This window comes from Epinephelus lanceolatus, chromosome 23 (genome assembly GCF_041903045.1).
Source record: "Epinephelus lanceolatus isolate andai-2023 chromosome 23, ASM4190304v1, whole genome shotgun sequence".
Taxonomy (NCBI): Eukaryota; Metazoa; Chordata; class Actinopteri; order Perciformes; family Serranidae; genus Epinephelus; species Epinephelus lanceolatus.
Window position 1 is genome coordinate 18,429,814 of NC_135756.1, and position 20,293 is coordinate 18,450,106.

Genomic DNA, 20,293 nt, shown 5'->3' on the forward strand with positions numbered 1-20,293 from the left:
AAGAAAATCCACAGAAGAGTTCAGACAAGTCCATGCCATAGTTACAGGAAGGAGAATCACAGGTATTGTGTCTGTAAGCTTGAAACATTTAGCAACAGAAGAGGCAGCAGCTTATGGGTTTTATTGTTCTAGATCCAGGCTTACACGTACAGTAGACTAAGGCGTGAGATTAAAAATGACTCAACTCAACTTTTTAGTCCGTTGTTCTTAAATGTCGTCTTCGCGTTCAGCAAGTCCCTCTCACCATATGCAGAGGCTTCACTGTGACCCTTTCACATTAATCCAACGGATTGAGCTCAAATGACCCAGATTGAGTTTTCTGCCGGTGATGCCAGCAGCTTTGTGCACGCAAAGAACATTTAGGGGGAAGACTGCATCTGATGCTGGGAGAGTGAAAGTCAATGTACAGAAAATCAATCTGCTGCCATTCTGACCGACATTTGGACAGCTTTAAACACTCTGAGAACAACAGAGTATTTCTCTCGTTTCAGCACAATCAGCGCTTCCCTCAGCGCTTATGCTCACATTAACAGTGACTGTATCTGCTTTATGACTGCGTGTTTTACTCTGTTATGTGTATTCTGTTTTTATTGCTTTTAGCTTGTTTCATTCGCTTTGTGTTTTATTTGGTTTTGTAAAGCACTTTGTAATTGTAATTTTTAAAGGTGCTACATAAATAAACTTAATCATTATTATTATGACACTGACACTTCAGCTTCATTCAATGCTAACATTTAACTAATTTCAACTTTCAGCTCTACCAATTTGACTTTTCGGCTTCTTTCAGTAATCGCATTTCAACTTTTTCCATTACTGCCGTTAACATCATAATATTTAGTATTTTTATAGCAGCAGCAGCAGTAGTAGTATTCAGAATAATAAAATTAGGCTTACACAAAAAAGATCATATCTAGGACCCTTGATACTCTTTATTTTTGCTTCTGAAAATCACATTTTGTGTTTTAGAGCTAAAAAATTAAAGTCAAGTGGAGCTCTCTGACCAACATTTTATATAACCATATTTTAAAATTTTATCTGAACCACTTTAATTTCTCACTCTTTAAATGAAAATTCAACTACTTTCATAGGTTATATGTCAGGTAAAATTTAACTTCTTTTAGTGCTGAAAGTTTGAATCGGCTTCTTCTTATCACTAGTATTCAGAATTAAACTAGATATAAAAATAAAACAACTACATTGATAAGTTTGATAAGTTGATAAGTTAATTTTCAAGTAAATATGTCAAACGTTATGTTATTTCAGCTTCTAATTAATATAGAATTGCTGCTTTGCTTTGTCTCTTATGATAAAATAAAACATACTAACTTAGAAAACAAATTATCCTCATTTAAAGCCCTTGTGTTTCATCATGTTTTCATTGTGGTGCTCTGGATAACTGAATGGTACATTCCAACAGTGCTCCGCATTAAGAACAGTCCAGTTTGTGCCAGAGTGTGCTTTGGGACTTGGAGGGACTATTTCCGGACACACCCTTAATTTCCTGCATTCTGGTGATTTTTTTTTTTTTTTGCACCAAATTTTTACAAATAAATGCACAAATATTCCAAATATTTAGGAAGTAGTAACTATTTTGATAGATTAAGTTTTTAAGCAAAATGGTCAAGCACTGTGTTCAGCTTTTTAATCATAGGGGAGACTGGGGTTGGTTGGCACACAGCTATTTCCTGGTCCTTCACCTGCATGTTAAAAAATCTGAAAGTCATTTACTCTTTTGATTAGGGTAATATGTTAGTTTAGTTTTTGATAATGGTAGTATTGAAAGTAAAAAAGTGGTCTGTGGACTAACTGTATTATAAAACTGGGTTAGACAGAGATACTGGAAAAGTGTTACTTGTAGATAATATACAAATGAGTCAACTATATTTTTATATGATATTTGAAAGTCTGTAATGAGTGATGCTAATTGGCTAACATCATTTCATCACTGAACTGGGTCAAATGTGAGCGGGGTTGGTTGGCACACTGATTTTTGGTGTTTGTTGGCACATGTGTCAGCTACTTACAGTTTTAACTGTAGCTATATTTTGAGAAAATAAAAATATTTTGAATGATTAAAAACAGGGTCTCACTCTGTTAAGAAATCTATAAAGGACCTGATAGTCCATGCAAAAAAATAAATAAAAAAATGGAACTTGATTACATTAATTGTGCTGCCCTGATTATTGTGTTGTATATTATTGTCCAAGAGGGTAAAATCAGGATGAACACAGAACAAAAAAATGTGGGGGAGTGCCATCAACAAATAGCTTAAAAACAATGTTTGTTTTTTTTTAAATTATTTATTATTATTATTATTATTATTATTGTTATTATTAATATATTATTTGAAGGGTCAATGACAAAAATAATCAGACCTTACTACTGATAAGAATATTAATTATGCAAGAGAAATATAGACCCTTTTAGGGCCAACGTCACAATGATGTCAGTTTGTCAGCAGGAGCCAGCACCCAATTCTCCACCACAGGGCTGTAGGCTACATAGGAGTCTTAAAATGTTGTGTTGTGTTATTGGGAGCCAGAATAGAAGGAGCCATGGCTCAAAACTTAAATGTTTATTCAGGGTCATCATGTCCACCTAATCAGATATTGGAGAGGTATTAAGAGGAATGGAGAGCATTAGCACATTAGCTAACGTTAGCTTCAATAGCAAAACAAACTGGAGGAAACCGTTCAAGTGTTGTCCTCCTTTGTAAGATTGGTATAGTAATCAACCACAAAGCTTCCTGTGACATCATCCATCCACTGAGTGAGAGCATACGGATCGGCCAGTCTGGTTCCGTTGGGTTGGTGTTTACTTATTCAAGTAACACTGGCGGCCCCGGAAAGTGAGTGACCAACATGGTGTGTTTGTGAATTCAGTCTGATGCTCTACACTAAAATGAGAGTCCTGTTGGTCGAAGAAACAGAGTGTTATATTTCTATATGAATTAACAAAGGTTAAGTCACCACTCACATCACCATCCTCCACTGTCTAAAACAAGCCAACAGAACTTGCCAGCTAATGTGTGTGGAGAATTGTTTGGCCTCCAGCTAAGCCCCGCCCACCAAAACGTCACCCTGTTTACTAATAGGCTAGTTAAAGGGTCTATGGCAGAGTGAAGTGTGCCAACCAACCCCAGTCTCCCCTACATATACTATTTGCTGCTTTTCTCTATCTTTGGTGACTGTATAATAAATAGTGTTGTCTTCTTGGGAAATAAAATCACATTTTATGACTTTTAATGGGCCAAACTGTGAAGTGAGAGTGATTTAGTTGCAGTGTTTGTGTTTTCTGATGCTGCAGCAGCATGTGGAGCACAGAGCAACACTCCAGCACTAAGGAGGAAGGGTAAGGATGTGTGGATGTAACGAGTAACGACTACAGAGTATGACTGAGTCAATCGTGGTCTTAAATAGAAAGGGAGGCAGGCAGCGCCGCCCTCTCCAGCCCGCGGCAGCTTCACGTCAGGCAGCGGCTCACTCAGGAAATTCAAACACACAGAGCCGTCCACTACACAGACACACGCATCTCTCTGCTCCAAGGTCACCGAGCCGGCAGCCTGCACCGGGACACACACACACCTCCATTCCCCCCCGAAAGGTAAAGTAACATTTAATGCCTGTTTGTCGCTGACGGCGCTGAAAGACGAGCCTCCGCTGCCGGTGATCAGGAGGATTAACCGGGCTTTCGGCGTTTTGGTGACGCCGCGGTATGCAGAGATGAGCATGAGCTGCGATGAATGAGAGATGTACCCGGAGAAAGGGCTTATGCTGCGTGACAGTGGATGTCTGAATACATTTTGTGAGGCGTTCAGGAGCCTTTGGAGAGATGTGTTAATCCCTGTCCGTGCTGTCACGCGGGTCAGATCCTGGAGGAAATTATTTGCATCAAATCTTATGTTTGTGTTTGACTGTGAGCGCCCGGTTGAGTCCATGTAGGCCCGGAGCATTTAAACTGGCTTCATCCAGTCCCCGTCCTTACATCAGCAGCATCATATGATGAGGCTGCAGTGCTGAGGAATCACTCTGCCTCCTAGCAGCCCTAGTTTCTCTGATGGAGGGCCCAACCTGTGCAGCTTTTCACAGACTGACAGATGACAGGGAATCTATTATTATCGAAGGATGTGATGAGGAGTTTTTCCACTCAGTTGGTTTTGGTGAGCTGTAAAAATAACTCCACATAGCACTAGTTCCCCCTGGAAAATATTATCACTGTTGTCTGTTTATTTTGACGGAAGAGTTCAACGCCAAACAGGCCAATAATCAGGCCAGTCAGATGTTCACATCAGTTTTTTATTAACCTCTCTCACAACTAGATTGTTCTGGCTGAGCCTCCATCACTGTAAAGTCATAAAGTCAGAGGACTGACTCATTTTTGACCAAAACTAATAATAAAAAAATATGTTGAGTCACAAAACATGTTTGAGCCTTATAATAAAGGTAACACAGTCTATTAAATCTTAATCAGCCTATGCTAAGAGTCTAAATGAGCATTCATTATTATATTTTACCACTAGGTGGCAACGTGCACGGCACTTTTAATGATTCTTTGGTACTTCACGTTTGCAGAGCTGGCAGTGAAAGCAAACAAATCTGTCCACACACTACTAGATTCTCTTTTTTATTACAAGACTTTTATTTTTTGTGATTTGTGATGTGATCTTTTGTGTTGCGAGAATCAAGACTAGCCACTGCTAACGATGGTTGGCAATATTTTGCGGAAAAAGTGCTACGCAGTAGATGTATTACTCATATTTTAGTTGTTTAAACGGTAAAACATTTCTATTTATTCATCTATATGGCTTCACATTTTTACAATTGGAGAATGTAAGAATTTCTTTAGGCCTTCAACACTGACAGATGAAAATTAAAATGTTCAAAAAAATGATAGTAATTTCCACAGGGAGCCACTGGAGGGGGCTAAAGAGCCACGTGTCTCCGGAGCCACAGCCCCAGACCTGAAAGTTGCTAACATTAGCTAACATGGGCTCCGTAAGCTATAGGGCTGCAACGATTAGTCCACTAATCGATGATTTATCGACTATTAAAATAATCAGTGACTATTTTAGTAGTTGACTAATAGGTTTGAGTCATTTTTCATAGAAAAGTACTATAAAAGTACCCCAAAATACTCTTACTGCAGCTTCTTACGTTCAAATATTGGCAGCTTTACACACTCTCCCATGACGGTGAACTAAAACCCTTTGGCGTGAGTATGAAACAAGACATTAGATTACATAATTTTGGGGTTCGCGAGAGACATTTTTCAACATTTTAACACATTTTTCGATAAACTGATTAGTCGACTAATCGAAGAAAAAAACGACAGATTAGTCGACAATGAAAATAATCGTTAGTTGCAGCCTAGTAAGCTAATGGATAAGGCTAAAGCAACAAAATGCTTGAGTATGATATTCTGTCACCTGCACTTGCGTCTTGGATTACAGCGATATACGGTTAGCATACCGTGAATATTACTAATCAATGATATTGAGGAAAAAAAGCAACTGGATAGAGACTCACACATACTTCCATTAATAAAATGGTTTCAAGTTTCAGTTATAGTGATAAAATGTCTGTTCAACCAAAAATAAGCCTTCAAGTTCCATTATTTTAGGGGCATTCAAATTCACTTAACCTCCATAAAACAGGTCTCCTGGTAACTATAATGTTGTGTCAACGTTTTGCACAATATATTTTATAGATCAGTAAAATCGTTTCATTGTTCCAGGCTTTCTATTTCCACTCTGGCTTTAAAACAGACCTTCCAACAGAGATCATTTATGATACTAAACAGAACAATGATTTTTAGCTGCATTTTAATTATGTGAAGTTTATTTTATTCCCGTGGTGATATGATGGCTGACATTGTGGCTGATTTTACACCGATCCCATCACTGCAGCTCAGACTAACATGAGACATCTTTGTGACGATAATTGGAAATATAAACAAATGAAAAAATAATATTTGGCTTGCGTGTGATTGTAAGAGTAACATAGTTACTTAGTTAATTCTTCTCTTTAGTTACAAGTTACACAATTTAACTTGTTTAAAAGTGCCTATACACTTTTAAAATATTTTAAGAAGAGAAGACAGCGACCACTCTCATGTTTGTACGCTAAATATGAAGCTACAGCCAGCAGCCTGTTAGCTTAGCTTAGCACAAAGAATTGAAACGGGTAAACAATTAGCTTGGCTCTGTCCAAATGTAACATAACCCACCTGCCAGCACCTAAACTCACTAATTAACACATTATTTTTACTTTGCTTAATCTGTACACAAACTGAACTGTAAAAATGACACATTGTGGTTTTATGGGAAGGTGTGATGGACTATTTCTTAGCCAGGAGCAGTCATGTCCTGGAGCTAAGCTGACCTGTTGCTGCTGCTGGTAGCTCACTGTACACACATGGGAGTGATATCAAGCTTTCATGTAATAATGGCCATGAAAGTGAATAAGTGTGTATTCCAAAACGTCCAACTGTTCCTCTAAAGTCACTGTATGCAGCACTAGGACATTAATAAATCAGCAAACCACCATCTGTCATGTGCTGGAGTAGTGGTGTCCTGGGCAGAGAATGAAGTCACACTCCCTCTGTGTGCTGTAATCCGAGCATCTCTGTTGTTTGGTTGTGGTGGCCAGTCAGGTCATGCATGCATGTTAGTGCATGTTAATGCAGACATGTCCCTGTGAGTAGATTCCACTGCCTCAAGCAAGGGTGTAGGTTTCATTTCAACAATGGTGGGAATTTTAAGCATCAAACACTGTAGTTCCTGTGTTCTGGTGAATTTCTGTGCACCAATTTAGGGTGGAAATGTATTTATTTATGTAATTTATTTATTCAACAAATTTTTCTTCAAGTCTAAAACTTTTTGCACATTCAAAACATACCTCACACATCCCTGCACCCTGAGAAGTTTAGAATAAAGTAACAATATTTGGAAAAAAACTAATATTGTGAAAATAATCTTGTGATTTAATGAGAATAAAAAAATAATATTTGCTCGGCTCTACAGTCCACTGTACATTATGTTTTTGCGCTGCTGACTGGATCCTCTTCAGACTGTCTGACAGATACAGACTCCTGTTGAGAAATCTCTCTGGAGGGGGCAAAGTTTATGCTGCGGTGTGCTGCTCTTCATCAGAAGGAGAATACAGAAACTAATTGACAACACTTCTGATTAGACATAAACAGGACTGTCCTGTATTAAAAGATAAAATGCACTGCCCCTTACTGAATCAGTATGAGACATGATTTGCTTAGTATATTTGTGCATTGACTCTTTGTGTGAGGACAATGCAAACGACTTGCTAAAGTATTGGTAGGGACATGTCCTGACAGCCCATATGCAAACCTACACTCTGGACCTCAAGTATATCTGGCAGGTTCCACTGCACCTCATGGTCCTCCTATAAGCTATCCCCGCTAGCTTCACAGCTAGCATTAGCACTCTGGACCTTAGTTTAACACCTCATTACAGCTAGCATCTCAGCTAGCATTAGCTAGCTATATTATCTGCCCTATGCTCCCTCTGATTGGCTAGTCGTCGTCTTCGTTGGTTGGATTGGTTAGGTTTAGGCATGAGGAGTGGTACTGGTTCGGTTAAGAATCTCAGGGTAAACCAACTGCAGGCAGAGTCAAGCAGAGTAGGGTGGGTAATGCCTTCACCATCCCAGGAGAAAAATGCTAGCATCTCAGCTGACGTCAACTAGCCATATGACGTGCCTTATGTCGTCTTCATGTGTTGGATTGGTTAGGTTTAGGCATGAGTGGTGGGAATGGTTCGTGTAAGAATGTCAGGGTAAGTTAAGGCAGAGTAGGGTGGGTTATGCCTTCGCCAGCCAAGGAAAAAAAAGCCAGCATCTCAGCTAACGCTGGGTAGCCACAACAGCACTGTCCTTGTACTACGTCCACGCGCTGCACAGCCACAGGGAAATTGGTTGACACTAAAGAGAGAGAGAGAAGGGAGAGAAGGGACTTGTGGTGAGACACAAGACGTGGTAAAGCGATGTTGGGGGAGGATCGCAAGGAGAGGGGAGGGTGTTGAGGTGTAGTGTGTCATCCGCTGGACCCTTTTCCACTGGCTAGCAAAGTGCCGCTGCTCTGCACTGCACTCACACTTTGGTTGCCCCTGATAATACCATCCTGAACCGTGGTGACGGACCACCCATCAGTTCTCCCCCAGATTAACACCATTATGTCTGTCGGCACTGTTGCTGCTGTTTGCGGCTGCTAGCAGCCACCTCAGTCACGTCCATGTTGAGAACCCTGTGCAGACAATCCCGCCCCAGACTCTGAGTCATAGATCCATCCAACAACGACATCACTGTCATTTGTGGGATCAACTCACAGTTTGTACCAGTTTTCAATCTAAGTAAAAAAGACAGTTTCCTCAGACAAAGTTTTCTCGCTGTTGAGGACATTTTGAAAGATATATTCTTTTACATGATGCTGTTAGTATTTGAGAAGACTCCTTTGGAAGTGCAGAAGAAACAGTGTTCGGAGGCCGTTTAAACATATTGATGGATGGGGGGTGTCACTGATTCTTTTTAAGTTAAAGTTTCACCTGGTGACCTCCAGCTTTTCTAGTTCCTGCCCCTTGGCTGAAAGGTGAGATGGTTTGCATTTTTTCCTGCTTTGTTTCGGCTTGTTTCTCTGGTTATATAATGTCGTCCTGCATGTAGTTTCTGTCTGTAGGTATCCTAAACATTCTTTGGTTGTCATTGTCCACACTGTTTGTTTCCCTCAAAAGCAGCGGCACATGTGATCATGTGGGCAGGAACATTAATGTCAAACTTTTGACTGATTGCGATACCATCACTAATATTTACATATCATATGTGAGACTGTACTCAGATAAACTGTATGCCACTGACAGTTGACTGACAGGGTTATGCTCTTTTGTACTGTGTGGATATGAATAGGTTTTTTTATGTTTGGATCAGGTTTCAAGATCAGGACCTCTCTCCATGTGCCCTGGGGGAAGTTTATTGTGGACACAAACGTGATGTGTGCAAACAACACCACCTGATACAGAACAAGGCATTGTACTCTACATTATTATTTAACACTTGACAATGACCTGGAAACTAAAAAACTAAACATACAAATTACTTAAAGGCTTTTAACATACTGGGGACCTTAAGTAAACCTGTAAAGGCTGTAATACAAACTGTAATTTTTAGCTCTACTTGCTCTGAAGGAACAGCGCCCTCCTTCTGTTGTGTAAAGATGCATTCAACAGATTTCCCGTCAAATCTGACCTCATGTCTATCAAGGGTAGTAGTCAAACAAAATAGGGAGATACTGAAACTGATAGAAGATAACAGACATTCACTTTAATTTTATAATAATTCATGACAGTTAATCAAAATGAACAGGAAGTGACATAGCATAAAAAGTGACAAAGACCATGTGAGGTTGTAGAAATATCAAAGAAGGACCTCAAGGGTGGGTGGGAGGCGTGGTGGATGGGTCAACAAGCACAGGACTTCAATCTAGGAGATCGGTGTTAGCATGCTATGCTAATGACATGTCATATGTGATGTATGGGTAACTCTAATGACAAAAGTACCTATGTAATGCCAAACCATGATGTTTTTCCTAAACGTAAGCATAGAGTCTTGTTGCCTAATCCTAACCAAGTAGTTCTGGAGCAGAACTTTGACCGTTTCATGATGTTACGGACATGTTTAGTATTACAACCGTTAGAACGGTAATATATGCTGTTTTGGGGCTGGTCACCTAAGTTGTTTTGAAAGTCAGGAGAAATCAACCTTCTCTGCTGTTTAGGTATGAGAGATCGCTGTCCACAGCCCTTGCTTTGAGCAATTCCATGTGGGCAATGTATTTTTTCTCTCTCTACTAAACTATACCCACCAACCGTATCACCATGCAGAAGGAAGCGTACTTCTACTGATAGCATGAGCTTGTTCTCGTGACAGCATGAGATGTTAATATTAATGGCATCCTCCTTGGCTGAGCTGTAACATAAGTTAGCCCAGTGGTGCTAGGTGAGCTAGCATGCCTTCCTGTGCCTGTTGATACGGTTGGCGGATGTAGTTTGGTAGAAAGTCAATAGTTCCTACCTGAAACTCCTCACAATAAGGTCTGTGGGTTATCTTGAGAAACTGGGTTATGATTTTTGGAAAGAGACATTGCTGTTGAGTTTTTCAAAAGTATTTTTTTTGGTGCTTTTAGCGCCACAAGCTGAGTGACATCTAGTTCAGTTGTATAGGAGAGAAGGCAGACATCACTACGGCCAATATCGCCAACGCTCGGCATCTCACACTAACACAATCTAGATCAATAAATAGCACTACAGGTAAGAGCAAAGTATGTATTTGTGATTTTGGAGTGAACTATCCCGCTAATAAATCTTCTTCCTTAGATTCTCTGTTGATTAAGTTTTTATATTTAGCTTTCATTCATGACGGAGGCTAAATATGCATCAGTAGAAACCTTAATTTTAAAAATCAAAGCTCAATGTCAATCATTTTGTCCCACACATACTAACTTTATAATATGGCTGCAGCTGGATGTGTTTATGGCATTTAACACTTCAGTTTAATCTCCACAGTCTGTCGGTATTCTGATAAATGCTGGATGTGTGATATTTAATTTCCTATATAAGCAAATATTCGTGCTTAAGTCTCACGTCATGAGAGCTGAAAAAACAAAGATGTAACAGAGATCCATGTCTCTGACCTTCATGACGTGTTCAGGGGTGTGGAATGAAACAGGAGCCTTGCATTGGATGCTGAATGTGGGTGTTGGCGGGCCCACATGGAAAAAGAGATATGGATGGACTTCTCAGCATGCTATTGTGTCCACAGAGATGTAGCTGGGTGAAGGTGATGAAAGGGTCCTCTCTTTTTTTAAAATGGCATGTCTTTAAATGTGCCTTTTCTGTCAGTATATCACAGGTTAGGAGAATTATTCTGTGTTGGCAGAGGCTTGTCGTCAGAGGTGTGTTGACGGAAATGTATTGGACCACTTTAAAGTTTTTTAATCAAGGTTCCGTCTCCAGGAATTAGCTCACGGGTTCAAAGTATAGAGGCTGACAATTGAGGAAGACCCCCTGCCTGGTGGCCTTTCTTGATCAGAAAGCAGCTCTCAGAGGGAGCCATTGTTCCTGTGGTATTTCTCCCGTTTGTTGGAGCCCAAGCTCAAGGTCAAGTGTGTTTACCGGATCAGATGCTGATAGGAGGAACGAAACGCGTGGTTCGGTCAACATTCAGAGTCTTGCTGATTGGGTTAATGATGAACTATTATGAACTAGAACAAAGTGAGTTTAGTGTTACTCCAAGGTTACCTTAGAGCTAAGCTTGCGTTGCCATAACTTAAAGTCCCGTGAGACGTACGGGGGTGGGGGTGGGGGGTGGGGGGGGTGTAGTGAGGGTCATGCTGGCAGACGCTGACTGTAGAGGTCAAGTTTCCTTTTGTAGAGTGTGAAAGGGCTTAAAGCACCTGGTTATCTGAGTGACATTTAACTCTATTAAATACTTCTGCTGTTCAAGGTCTCAACAAATATCACGCTGTAGAGGCAGAGCCTGTATTTTCCAAGATATCGTAAAACTTCTGCAGGTTAAATAGGAAAGTCTCCTGGGCCCCCTAACTCTGATTTAGTCATGTTCCCACCCCAGCACCTGTCAGCTAACCTTCTGTTACCCTTCATTACAGTTCAAGTCCTACAGGGCTTCACAAAAACCCACATTAGGAAACACTATTAAGAAATCTCTTAATTCACTGGCCGACCTTTGACTATCAGTCAAAGTAGAAAACTCCATTTGGCAAATAAGAAGTCAAAAGAAAGCTTTAATCAGTGTAGAAAATTAGAGGGAGGAAGTCTTCTTCCTCTGAATGGTACCTCCGCAGGTCTTTTCTTCCTGCTTTAATTGCCACCGAAGGCTGGCTCCAAAAAGTCTCACTGTGAATTTTGTGTCCCAGTTTCTCTCAAAATACAAAGTTCATTCTTTCCACCCCATGAATTTATAATTAACCTTCATATGAAAATTAGAATTTGAAATATCTTGTATCTTGGTGTTGGAGAATTATTGCCTCGGTTGAAGTGGTTTTACGGTTTAAAGCTGCTCTAGTCAATATATTTACATTGACAGTCTATCAAATGACTGTGTGTAACATGAAGAGGGTCAGATGTAGAGATGAACCCACATAGGGCTTTTCTATTGGCATTTAACATGCTGCGTCACACTCGACGTGGACCATCTTTGGAGTTAGGTCAAACGCGCACCTGACTGACGCCAAGCAGCTAGCTGTGACGTTTCACCGACCACAGCCAACTCCTGTCAACAACCCTTATCCCCTCAGACAAGCGTGTGTTGTGACACCAATGCAGGAAACCACAGAGGAAGAAGTCTGTGTGTATTAAGTTCTCGGTACTTTTGATGCGTCTAGCTGTACCTCTGTGTGTTTTGGAGTTTAGTTTTGCTCCTGTGTCCCTGTTTGTACTTTCAGACACCTGCTTTATTTTACTGTTTCACTTTCGCTTTCTACCCTACAGGAATCGTATGAAGTTACTGCTTATGAAAACTTAATGTTTCCTTATTTTGCTGCTTCAAAATAAAAGGTTTTAAATGACAAAATAACTGGGGACTTTTATTGTGAAGAATTTGTAGGACATTAAATATCTTACCACCGAATTAGCAGTAAAAACAAGCCTACTAACACTGCAGGGAGGAAGAGTACAGGCAGAAACAGCCACAGTGATATTGGGTAAAATTGACTATTATGCGAAAGTAAATTATAACCTTATCATGATGTGTTCAAATGTAATCTTGTAAAATTTAGTTTTTGGCAAGAAACGTGAATAAATTCAGTCAGCATGTTAGCGTGTCATTCCCTGGTGAGCCTGTTTGTAACTACTGTAGTAGCCTATTGACAGCACTACCTTCACATCATCTGCTCATCTGACTTAAGCAGTTTACATAACAGATACTCAACTGTCCTGCTATTATTACAGACATGTGCACTAACCACTGAAACTTGCCTCGTTCCTGGACTCATTACAGTGCACTGCTGCAGAATGACTATAGGGGAGACACTGGAATGGATATTTGGTTTTATTTTTGGCACTGAAAGATTAATAAAGATTTATTTGGCCTGGCAGGGGTTCCTGTTGGTCTGGCGGCCTGCCAGGCCTGCACCATTATAGGGGAAACACTGCATGTCTGCTGATTAGCGTTGTCCTTTAATGGTTGCGTATCCCTCAGCTTCTCCCAGGCTTCTCCATTTGACCAAATTTGGATTTGTGGCTTCAGAAACAGCCATGGCGGTGACACACAACCTAAATCAGAGTTTCAGAAACCTATCAGTGACTCCACATGTCTCTGTGCCTGGGCTGTGGTTGCCTCTGGCCCTTTCACTTTGATAGCCACACCCACACAGGCCTCTTTTACTGAAACTCACCTGAAATACAACACGGGGGTCTCAGCTCAGCCCTCCTTGTGAATTAAACCTGAGATCCTGTGTCTGTCCATGCCACAAAGAATACAGTCTTTTAGGCGTTCTGCCAGCGCACTAAGTGATGTCCTTGGAGGACATACAAACACACACACAGTTACACTCTTACAGTGTAGTAGCGTACAGCAGAGCCTGATTTGCCAGTTGGATGATTTGATTATGGAAACTCTATTTTGGTTGCTGCTGTCTCCTCGCTGCTCACCTACTCAGCTCTGTTGTTTGAATAAGCTCACCAATGTGAAGCCAACTCAAGTACGTACAGGGGACACTGGACCAAAACAAACTGTGTGCTCGGCCTAGCAATAAGGACAAGCTTTAATGTGTGTGTGTGTGTGTGTGTGTCCATGGTTCATGTGTTTTTAACTGTGGGTCTTTGTACCTGATGATCCAGCCCCAAAAATGGGAGGATTTTCTGCTGTTCTCTGCTCAGTGAGTTATTGATGGTCAGACAAAGCATTTAGGACATGATTTTGTATCCTTGTTGCTTGTGAGAAATTTTTTTTCTTGTTTTTGACATTTTAGCAATTAAATAAACAGATTAATCAGTTCCTTTAATCATTTATTTTAACCATGGCAATGTTTGGCTTTAGGGATGGCACTGTCTGTTTTTTAGTTCACCACTTTGGTCCTGACTGAAATATCTCAACAATTACTAAATGGATATCCATCAAATATTGTCCACAAAGTCATGTTTGCCAGAGGATGAAGCCTGTTGACTGAAGTGATTTCCTGACTTTCCTTCGAGCACCACCATGACGTTGACATTTCTGATCCCGAGTCAAATATCTCAACAGCTGTCGGATGGATTACCAGTACATACGTGTTCACTGCTGCTGTTAACTTTGGCATTTTAACATGAGAGTATATCAGGTATGACTCGTGTATGGTGTCTGTGGATGTATAATGAGAACTGGATACAGCATTGAAGGTGGGCCACCATTCATTGCTATGAAAGTTGCTCAGAGAAACACACTAATTCCACAGTATGACATTACCTGGATCTTTGAGTGCGGCCAAGCAGCTACTTTCGGGTTTAGCACTCCACTAACTTGATTTAATCGTGCAATGCAGCTCTTTTAGACTTAAGAAATGTTACTGGACTGAATGGATCAAATCTAGACAGTGAAATTTGTCATTTCCCGGGTGTTATTAAGGTCAAATAAATGTATCCACTGATTTACACGTGACTCTTCCCAATGTAAGGCTACCGTTGAAAGTCTTCTTGGGCCCCATGGCATCATGTGACGAACCCAGACATTGTAGTTCTACTTTAACCACTATGTTAAATTGGCTTCAAAGGCCGGTACTCTTCCTGGGGGCTTGGAGGCAGCCTTAAATGGCCATTATTGCTAGTTCACACTACACGATTTTCACCTTGATTTTGCATCGCAGAGACTATCGTAATCTTTTGAGTGGTCATACCTGGCGACGTGTGTTTCTGTCAGCAGGAGTTTCGCCAACTGCGTTACAACCTGTGTGTGCACACCACAAGATTTCTCCACTGAGCCCTCGCCGACAGAGCCCCAGATAATGCGGCGACATCGCCAAACTTCATTTTTTAACTTGGAGACAACACATCGTAAAGGCATGGATATTCTTCCCAGTGTTGAATCAGATCTGCCTCCAGGGCCTGGGTCCAAACACAACGCGCTCCCCATGATCCTGTGGAAGCCGCCATTGTTGTTGTTGCTTGCCGGGTTGTCAGCGTTGCCAGATCTTGGCAAAGAAACAAGCAACCAGGGCTATGGAAACAAGCCCAAAAGAAGCGACTATCGTGTTTAAATAACTTATTAGACGGTTATGTATAGAAAAAGTAGATGTTTAGGGAGCAAGCCCAAATAAGCAACTCCACTTTAGAAACAAGCCCAGAATCGCAGCTAATAAGCAGACCTGGCAAGTGGCAACCCTGCGGCTTGTCCTCCTCACATTTCTTCCGTCCTCCTGCGTGCTGACGTGGGAAGTATCCCGCCTCTCACTGGCTGATGCTCTTTGTCAGTCGTGTCACACATCTCCAGTTTTCTAGCATGCCAGATATCCAGTCCCAGTCGCAGACAGGGGGGCAACTTGCTCGTGGGCTTGTTCACACATGAGGACTTGTCGTGGCAGACTATCTGCTGACTCACCTCCGACCCAAGGTGGCTCTCAAGATCCCCTGCGACGTCAAAATCGCGGGGAAAATCGTGTAATGTGAACTAGGCTTAAGAGGAAGTACAGTTTTTGGCACTTCCACATTGGCTTCATTTTTCAGCCCTGGACACAGCCACTTGCAGATGACTATGATGTTTGTATGCGAAGGAGAACAAAAGGAATTTTCTTGTTACCATAACACCTAACCTATCAAGTTCTGCTGGCTGCAGATTTGGAACGTAATCTGCCCAATTTGTCTTTCAAGTGAAACTGAACTCTTTCCAGTGGGTGTGGACAGGGCTTGACTTGATCCTCACCTGTGTTTTAATGCACCTTTCAGAACCCGGCGGCTGTGATTGCAGCCTGTCAGTCACTCCTCTGTCAGCTTCTCTTCTAGTCAGCGCTGTCAGGTGAAGGACACAGCGGAGGCAGTGCATGATGGGGATCCGATCCTCTAAAGTAAAGAGGAAGTGTTGACATTGGTGTGACTGAACAGTGACTTTGCTTTGTTTGACTTCTTATATACTTATATGGTTGATTGGAAACCAAATTCGTCAAGCTTGTCTGAAAGTGTGCCTTGTCCCGTCTCCTCAGCTGCTCTTTTATGGTCAATCTGTTCGGAGCTTCATATTCAAACCCATCAATTTAAGCTGCTTAGGAGTTCTGAGGTTTGTCCGTACATTGCCGTCACGTTCAATCAATCAATCAAAACCACTATCTTCACTGAGTGCTGCTGCGGACAGTCTGTAATCTGATTAGCGTGGATTAGACCCACTGTATGGAAAGGCATAATCTCTAACTTTGATTAAAGGGGCAATACAACGGATATACACAGAGGATTATTTCCATTCACCAGGACAGTTTTAGCACAAGTTGGAGATGTTTGTTAGTATTCAGACATCCACATGGTTAAATCCAGATACAGTTACCAATACTAATGCTCAAGTACCTTTAATATGTTGGCAACCAGAATTACAAAATAAAAGACTCAAACAAACATACAATTTGCAAAATTAATGCATGTTTCCCTTATTGTTGGCCGAACCTTGCATTCATTTCAAGGAATTAATTCCCAAAATTTACAGCCTTTATCGGTCAAATTTTCTCCATCAGTGTTTTTAATGTTTGTTGCATTTAAGAAAACATTTTGTCCCATTTCTGTTCTGTTTGTTTGCTCATTAAATCATAGTTATGAGAGTGACTCATTTTGAATTTATATTTATGCAAATAAATATGCCCCAAAAGAGTTTTGTCTTATAAAATATGGTTATTTGAGGAGAGAATTCAGCAGTGTAAAAGATTAACAGAAACAGCAAGCTCCACCCACAATGCCGTCTCGTCAATGTGAAAAACATGGACAACAGCACAACTTACAAGCGTTGGGCATCCACCAGCACACCTTCCACTCCTCATGACAGGAAAAAAAGGGCATTAGCAGCAACGTTTTTACTGCCGTTTGGTTCGAGTTGCAGGTAGGAGTGTAACACTGGGGGCACCGCCGGAAGTGAAGCAGAGCAGAGTAAAGTTCAACATAGCACTGCAGTGTGTGAACAGATTTTTCTAAGTCTATTTATCTGTAAATAAATGCTACAAGACCCAAGACAAGTTCTTGTCACAAAGTGGTTACATTGAAGCTGGTTTGCCCTTAAGTTAATGAGTGAAGTTAGCCGCCTACTGGAACCTGACCAGGCTCTTTTAAGGTGGACTTTAAAGGCTGACGAGCTAAGAAGATACTACTTTATTCATCCCTGCGGGGAAATTCAATTTATTTCACTCTGTTGTCATACACACATAGGCCCAAACTAGGCAAACATGCACAAACAGGACCTATACATGTATTAAATGGAGAGATGTCAGAGAAAGGGGGCTGCTTTGGACAGTGTCTTCTTCAAGGGCACCACAGCAGTGCCCAGGAGGTGAAGTGGCACCTTTCCCAAGCCAAGTCCCTATGGACTGAGCTATAAAATATTTTGTATTTATTTGGATTAATATTGAAGAGTACTTAATACTGTTAAGAGTTAACATTTTGTTCAAGTTCAAATTTGCGCTGTTAATGAAAAATTAGTTTAAAATGCCCTTGAGTGTCGTTTTGTGCGTTATTTTTAATTCAAAGTGTCAGTTCAGGCACTGTACAGGGATCAGTACTACATTATTGGGTCCCTTTCTTCAGCTATACAGTCAAATTTTAAGAATCTTTACCTGCTGTTGACCCCTACTTGTTTTATACAGCAAAGAAATATTGCAAAGCTCAGGTCTGTGGTGTCTCGACCTGAGCTAGAGATGATTATCCATGCTTTTTTGTCCTCCCGACTGAACTACTCCTTTTTACTTGCTGAGAAAGTCATCTTTGAACTGTGTTCAAATAATCTAGAACGCTGCTGCTCGGCTGTTAGCCAGGTGCAGCAGGTCAACCCACCCCTATTTCCATTTTAGTTTCTTTACACTGGCTTCCTGTCAGGTTCAAGATTCATTCCAAGATACTTGTTCTCACATATAGAGCCCACGGTCAGGCACCTGAATACATCAGTGATCTCCTCCATCCATATATCGTCAGTAGGTCTCTTAGGTCTCCTGACCAGGACCTACTGGCTGTCCCACACTCCTGACTCCAAACAAAAGGTGATTGTGCCTTGAAGTCGTGGCTCCAATGCTATGGAACTCTCTTCCATTAGGTTTACGGTCTGCGGACTACTTAGAAAGTTTAAACTAACAACTGAAGACCTATCTTTTCAAAATGGCCTTTGTCCCACTGTAAATTGTCAGGTGCTTGTTCCCTGGTACGTTTCTGTTTTGGGTCCACAGTAGCCTGTATTTGCTCATATTGTTTTAGCACTGGTATTGGAATAAAACCCAAACAAAATCCAGCCCTGATATCGTACAGTATACTGTATACAATACATTGTAGTGTCAAGTCAAGTTGTGCACAGGGTCTGAGTTAGTTCATTTATAGTCACTGGGTAAACTAGTTATCCCTGGGTGTGGACTACTTGAGCACAAACGTGTACGGTGCTTCCTTTACTTTTAGATCAGAGTTCATCAATGAAGACAAGAAACTGAATGACTGCACTTTTTTAATCAAATCATTTAAAAGCAAATATATATTCCTAATCGTTTGAACAAACCTATTTAATCAAACCCACTTTGAAGTTCATAATTATATTGGTGGCACTCTGCGGCCTCCATACAGGTCAGCAGCTCCTGCTTATTTCCCGTATTTCCTCAAACTGAACACTCTAGTGACAAATTTATTTGTTCGGAAAATGTGTGAGTCATCCCACTAATGGAGTCCTGCTGACACTCAGAGTACATCTCACTCTATGTGAGTGCAACTGGATCTGGTGAGAGCGCCGACAAGGACAGACAGTGACATCATTTATTGATGTCGTTAGCGGATGTTCACAGGTCATTTACAGACACTGTAAAGACTGAAGTGTCCATTTCCCTTGTAGTGCGTTGATGGCTTTGTCTTAAACAAAGCTTGCTGCTGTGTATTGTGTTGGTTCCTATTTGTCAGCAACATAAGGACCAAAGCACCTTAGCCTTGCATTCAGAAAACTCAACCTGCTCTTTTGGCTGCCACAGAGATTCTTCTGAATGAATTAATTGAGTCAAATAATTACATAGCATTTGCATTTCCAAATCCTTTTTCATCATCCACAATAAAACTGTATATTGACACTGTAATCACACTTGAGTGGAGAGCATGTTTTGTTGTGTTTGTTGTTACTGTGAATGCCCCAAAGAGAAGAAAAAATGCATTTCAAATTTAAACTTTATTATTATGGATGAGGCATTATGATACATATTATTGCAAAATAAAAATAAACCAGTTAAGTTGGGCACTCCAGTGGTTTAGTGCTTTTAGCATAGCTCTTACATAACACTTGGGAATAGCCTACATAAGTAAATTACAAAAAAAAGGGGTCAACATTGAAGCAGCAGAGACCGTGATATCTTGACTCTACAGTATGCCAGAAAAAGATGTAGTATGTCCCAATACATGCAGTGTGACAAAAACACCACGCTGTTCTACTACATCTGGTCTGATTTTTGCAGTATGCAAGCCAGCATGCTTTTCTGGCTATTCTGACCCATAGTCCTCTGCACAGCAGAAGATTCGTCACATCAACTGAGTTTGAAAACAGATGACAGCTTAATAGCTCCTTGACAGCTGATTGAAATCTGTCAGAAGCCGCAGTGTCGGATTACGGCTTATTAAAGTAACTGATGATCAGTCAAACAGTGATAATAAGAATATTAATTGTTTAATTGAACAAAACAATCATAATTATCACCAACAACAAACGGACATAGCTATGAAAATAACAATGACAGAGAAATGCATAGTCTATTTAATTTTTCTATTATGAACATAACATGTTAGAATCTACAACGTATGCAGTTATTACATATTGCAAAGTAACAACAGAGCTCTCTGGGTTGACCTCCATCTCATCTTGGTGAGCTCAGCAAACTACGTTTTGTTTTATCTCCAAGATAATAGATACATAAGCAAGAGGGTCAAAGTTTAGGGCGTAGTCTTATTACGAAGTAGTATGTCCCAACTGTGTGCATACTGCATGCAGCAGTATGGACTTAAGGGCAGCTCTAGCACCTACTATAAGTAAAAAGGAAAAGAGGGTGGCTCATAGGTAGAGTGCATTGTCCACCAATCAGG

General features: G+C 40.8%; 1 protein-coding gene across 1 annotated transcript in view; it reads left to right on the forward strand.

Moving 5' to 3' along the window:
* The first annotated feature begins 3,348 nt into the window (after positions 1–3,348).
* Positions 3,349–20,293, forward strand: part of LOC117249047 (monocarboxylate transporter 2) — a 44,605-nt gene continuing 27,660 nt past the window's right edge. Inside the window, exon 1 of the mRNA XM_033614388.2 lies at positions 3,349–3,603. The gene's annotated coding sequence lies outside the window, so the exon portion shown is untranslated. The remainder of the gene's footprint in view (positions 3,604–20,293) is intronic.